At 36.6% G+C, this 5,747-nt stretch overlaps 1 non-coding gene across 1 annotated transcript; it reads right to left on the minus strand.

The window, feature by feature from the left end:
• Positions 1-5,138: 5,138 nt before the first annotated feature.
• Trnag-gcc (transfer RNA glycine (anticodon GCC)) lies at positions 5,139-5,209 on the minus strand. The gene has a single exon. It is a non-coding gene; the product is annotated as a tRNA-Gly (tRNA).
• Positions 5,210-5,747: the final 538 nt, after the last annotated feature.

The following is a 5,747-nucleotide window of genomic DNA, read 5'->3' on the forward strand; positions in this document are numbered from 1 at the left end:
ACTAATACAATTCTCTTTACAATTTTTAACTGTTGACTCTGTCTACCCTGCAAGGTATATTAATTATCATCAAGGAAGGTCATAAAAAAAATCTTTTACAGGGGGTGCACCATTTTGATCTAGGTACATTAACTTTTTGTCAGCTCTAATATTCACTTAAGTCTATGGCTTCAACTGTGTCGAATCAAGTAACACAGTACAGAATAAATCATTGGTATTGTTTATAATGAAACTGAAATAGAACAACTTGTAGATATAGTGACCCAGTTAGAAGGCTTGTATAAACAGCGTATTGCTCTGATGGTCTCATGGTCTGAAGCGAAAAAAGATTGTCTGTTTTTCCTGTCCATTCACCATAAGTCAAATAATCGTCTGAGCTGACTGTTCTTGTACATACATACATATGGTCACCACCCTTGTGGGGTAGACAGAGCTAACAGTCTTGAAAAGACTGATAGGCCACGCTCAGCTTGGCTTAATGATACAATTGAGATTCAAATAGTGACAGGTTGCTAGCCCATCGCCTAAAAAAAAAATCCCAAGTTTGTAAGCCTATCCCTTAGTCGCCTTTTACGACATTTATGGGAAAGAGATGAAGTGGTCCTATTCTTTTATGTACTGGTGCCGGGAACCACACGGTACTGTTCTTGTATGAAGTTTTTTATACCTACAATACAGGATGAACTTTTACGGCATCATTATAAAATGAAACTGGACTAGTCTCCGTACAAATAAACACTCAGTTTCATCTTCCAATGAGAATTCTGTGAAAAATTTTTTACAGTTGAACATTCACTCTGTAGAAATAAAATCTTTGAGTTGGTATCACATATAACAAGCGTCGAAACTAAATATAAATATATATACGGGACAAATTACACAGATTGAGTTAGCCTCGAAGTAAGTTCGAAACTTGTGTTACGAGATACTAACTCAACGATACTATATTTTATAATAAATACTTATATAGGTAAACATCCAAGACCCAGGCCAATCAGAAAAAGTTCTTTTCTCATCATGCCCTGGCCGGGATTCGAACACGGGACCTCCGGTGTCAGAAAAAGCGTACTGCCGCTGCGCCACAGAGGCCGTCAAACCTAACCTTGTGGGTAGCCTAATTTGTGTAATTTGTCCGCAAATATTTATTTAGGCTGGTTTTACATTGACGCCGGCAAGACGCGCCGTTGAACAGCGCTTTCCAAACCGCGCGCTTGCCCGGCGGAGCGCTGTGAAGCTAGTATCGCGTTTCGTTGTAAAGTACAAGCACTTCGGCTGCGCAGGCGCCGGCGCGCGTCACGACCGGCGCGTTTGAGCTGCGTTACAGTTTATCTAGTGTAACAGCACGCGTGTAGCCCGCGCTTAATAACCGCGTGACATCGAAATCAGCCTTAATTCAACGGCAAAATTTTGACATGAAGGAGTATTCAGAGATAAAATCAGATTCAAGTCACGAAACGTCGTCGGAGACGTGACGAAACACCGGGAATTTTTTTCGCTAATCCTCAATAAGCTGGCTTATTATAAAAGGTCTGCAATCCCGAGGGAGTACACAAAGGGCTATCATTTCGCCCCACTAGGGCCAGTCCCATCCGATCTTCCGAACAAATTTGCATTCCTTCTATTCCAGTGAAAAATTCCCGTGATTTTCCTTGTTCCGGGAACTTCGGAGTGTTTAGGAGTTCATTTTGGGGAATTTTCGAGATTTTTTTTTCAAAGAAATTCTTTAGATTCAAGTGTAGGATTTATTTATTTCTTTAAAACTTTATTGAACAAATATAAATGTAAGTTTAAAGGGCGGACTTAATTCCTTTTGGCATTCTCTACCAATTGGCAAAACAGAAAAACTTTAAGTTGGTTGTGCGATAAAGTGCACATTAATAATTAATGGTTTACTAAAACTGTAAGGTTCCTCCATGATATTTTGGCATGAAAGGGCTATTACAAACTTAATCAAAATCATAAATGATAATTTGTTTAATGAATTATAGCTTTTTTAGGCAGAACGTAGAGCATATTATACATATCATCACGTCTATATCCCTTGCCGGGTAGACAAAGCCAACAACCCCGAAAAGACTAAAATACATGTGTAATAATTTTAACCTATTTTCACAAATAAAAATATATTATTACCTTTTTATGTATATATTTTGTTTATTTATTTAAGTGTTTATGTTTATTTAATAAAATTATTTAATGTTGTATTTAGTGTATAAATATATATTTATTTAGTTTGACCCCACATAAAGTTCTCTGTCAGACCCAATGGTTGACTGGTAAATAATGCTTCTAGCATTAAGTCCGCCAATTGTGCTATACATTTGCATTTTGTACAATAAAGTTGGGTAAATAAATATATTGATAGATTGATTGATCAAGGTTGTGTATGACTAGTACAAACATGTGTAGTGATACGATTATAAAGTACCTGGAACCACACGGCACGTGCTTTTCCAATGTATTTTGGAGTTACTTTGTTTGCTAAAAAATGCTCTTACAGTGAGAGTAAACAGAGTTAGGAAGTCTACACATTCAGGCAACTGAATGTGTAACTATGATCCAATAATTGACGGTCTCTGTGGCGCAGCGGTAGTACGCTTGTCTGTGACACCGGAGGTCCCGGGTTCGAATCCCGGTCAGGGCATGATGAGAAAAGAACTTTTTCTGATTGGCCTGGGTCTTGGATGTTTATCTATATAAGTATTTATTATAAAATATAGTATTGTTGAGTTAGTATTTCGTAACACAAGTCTCGAAATTACATCGAGGCTAACTCAATCTGTGTAATTTGTCCCGTATATATTTATTTATATTTAATAATTATTATTTTCACCTGAAAAGGTTGCGGATCTCAGAACAGTCGCTTCGTGTAAAAACCTGACTAACTCAATCCTGGATTATAGTAAAAATGGCGTACTCCAAGCTCTTCTTCAGAGAGCTAAGGTCCGAAAACATTGTAGCCGTTTTTTTAAGCTAAATGTCTGTTTAAATCATGCTTTTATTGATATCCTTGCAAAAAAAAAAAACAAATTAAATATCGAATTTCTGTTATTTACTTTACTTTCTTTTATAATTTAACCCTTTCATTTTCTTTTATTTACTCAACTTACTTTTATAAATTAACTTTTTGATTTTCTTTTATTTACTTAACTTACTTTTATAACTTAATTCTTTTATTTACTTAACTTAAACTTAAAGCCCACAGAAACGGCTCCAATTTCAGTTTGTTGCCACCGAATTGTAATTTTTCCTCCACACCTAATTCCGATAAAACAGAAACAAGTAACTTAATCCCGCCCGTCGGGAAACAAACAATTTTCGATTTGGAAAACAAAGCTTTCTCGGAACAAAAGGCGGAAGCGAGTAATAACGTGTCCGATTTAGAGCCTAACTACGTTAATATGTGCCAACCTTATTCCTTAATTTTTTTTATAGCATTATACCAACATGCATAGACACATACATGCATATACTTGCCCTACATGTATGTATAATTATAAATACACATAATCACATATTAGACAGGGGTAGACAGAACCAACAGGTTCACAAAGACACGTTCGGCTGTGCGGCTTAATTGAGACTCAAATAGTGACAGGTGGTTAGCTCATCGACTTAAAAAAGAATCCCAAGTATATTATTGGCCCATTCCTTAAACGTCTTTTACGATATCCTTGGGAAAGTGATGGAATGATCCTTAAGCCAAACAGCTGAACGTGGCCTATCAGTGTTTTCAAGACTGTTGGCTCTGTTTACCCCGCAAGGGATATAGACGTGATTATTTGTATGTATGTACGTACATACATATGTTAATTGTGTAGCTATTATGTGTGTTAAACTTCATGCTAAATATATATGCGAGGATCATAGCTAGTGGAAAGATGTCATCTCTGCCCTTCATTTTTCCGTGAAAAAAGCGTGATTTTATTTAGGTATTACCATTAAATAAATAAATAAATATATACGGGAATCAAATTACACAGATTGAGTTAGCCTCGAAGTAAGTTCGAGATTTGTGTTACGAGATACCAACTCAACGATACTATATTTTATAATAAATACTTATATACATAAACATCCAAGTCCCAGGCCAATCAGAAAAAGTTCTTTTCTCATCATGCCTTGGTCGGGATACGAACCCGGGACCTCCAGTGACACAGAGAAGCGTACTACCGCTGCGCCACAGACGCCATCAAATTGGGTATAAGGTATTATCATTTTATGGTAGTTCAACTCTTTTTTATCTTCCTATTAAGTTCCATTGACGCCTCAATGAAAGCTCGGCTGTAAAACGGAATTTTCTATTTGATTTAATTATTAATTTCCCTTTTGAAATATAGAGATAAGTGCCGTGTGGTTCCCGGCACCAATAAGTGCCGCGTGGTTCCCGGCACCAATAAAAAAAGAAAAGGACCACTCCATCTCGTTCCCATGGATGTCGTAAAAGGCGACTAAGGGATAGGCTTATAAACCTGGGATCCTTCTTTTAGGCGATTGGCTAGCAACTTGTTACTATTTGAATCTCAATTCTATCATTAAGCCAAACAGCTGAACGTGGCCTATCAGTCTTTTCAAGACTGTTGGCTGTTTACCCCGTAAGGGATAAAGACGTGATCAAATGTATGTATATATGTTGAAATACAGACCTTGCCACGAATATGGGACGCGCTACGCCGTTTTTATAGCGCGAAAAACTATCGCTGTCCCGTTTCACGTCTTAATAAAGAGCGAAACAGCGATAATTTTTCGCGCGACAGAAAAAGCACTAGTTACGCTACGGCGACAGGTGTATGGTGCATTAAATCTTTGACAATATAAATTTTTTATTTCAACTAATTACAAGAAAATTGTTGTCATGTTGTATATTTATTTATTATACAGTTATTATATTATTATACATACATGCATGACGATAAATAAGATAATATATACATATATACCCGTATGTAATTGTATAATTAACGTCGCCTCATGTCGCGTCACTCAATATTTTTTTATTAATAAAATTTTAATAAATTAGTAATGGATAAAATATTATTCCTATTATAAAAAAAATATATACTAAATTATGTGTAAAATTATTTATTTATTATGTCAGCCAAAGAAGCAAATTAAAAAAAAAGTACATAAAAAAAGCATGCATCGGCCGGGAATCGAACCCGGGCCGCCCGCGTGGCAGGCGAGCATTCTACCACTGAACCACCGATGCTGATACCCACCACGCTCAAAATACTAATATTGTAAAACATTATCAATTCAATCATGCTTATTCATTCAATTTAGAAAGGCTGTGAGGCAGAAACAGCTGTGTAAATAAAAAGAACTTCAATATGATTTAAATTGATTTTAGCGTAGAGTTCTTGGCGAGACTATTGGCTCTGTCTACCCCGTAAGGGATAAATACGTTATTATATGTATGTATATATAAAAATACAGCAAGTGGCTAGAGTAGGGGCGATCTAGCGAGGAATGTTGCTAGGATACATATGGTCACATCTATAATCCCTTGTGGGCTAGACAGAGCCAACAGTCTTGAAAAGACTTAATGGCCACGTTCAGCTATTTGGCTTAATGATAGAATTGAGATTCAAATAGTGATAGGTTGCTAGCCCATCGCCTAAAAAAGAATCCCAAGTTTGTAAGCCTATCTCATCATCTCGGTCCTATAGTTTTTTGTATTGGTGCCGGGAACCACAAGGCACGTGCTGGGAAACACACGGTACGTTGCTAGGATATACACACACTTA

The sequence above is a fragment of the Amyelois transitella genome, chromosome 17 (genome assembly GCF_032362555.1).
Source record: "Amyelois transitella isolate CPQ chromosome 17, ilAmyTran1.1, whole genome shotgun sequence".
In the NCBI taxonomy this organism is placed as follows: domain Eukaryota; kingdom Metazoa; phylum Arthropoda; class Insecta; order Lepidoptera; family Pyralidae; genus Amyelois; species Amyelois transitella.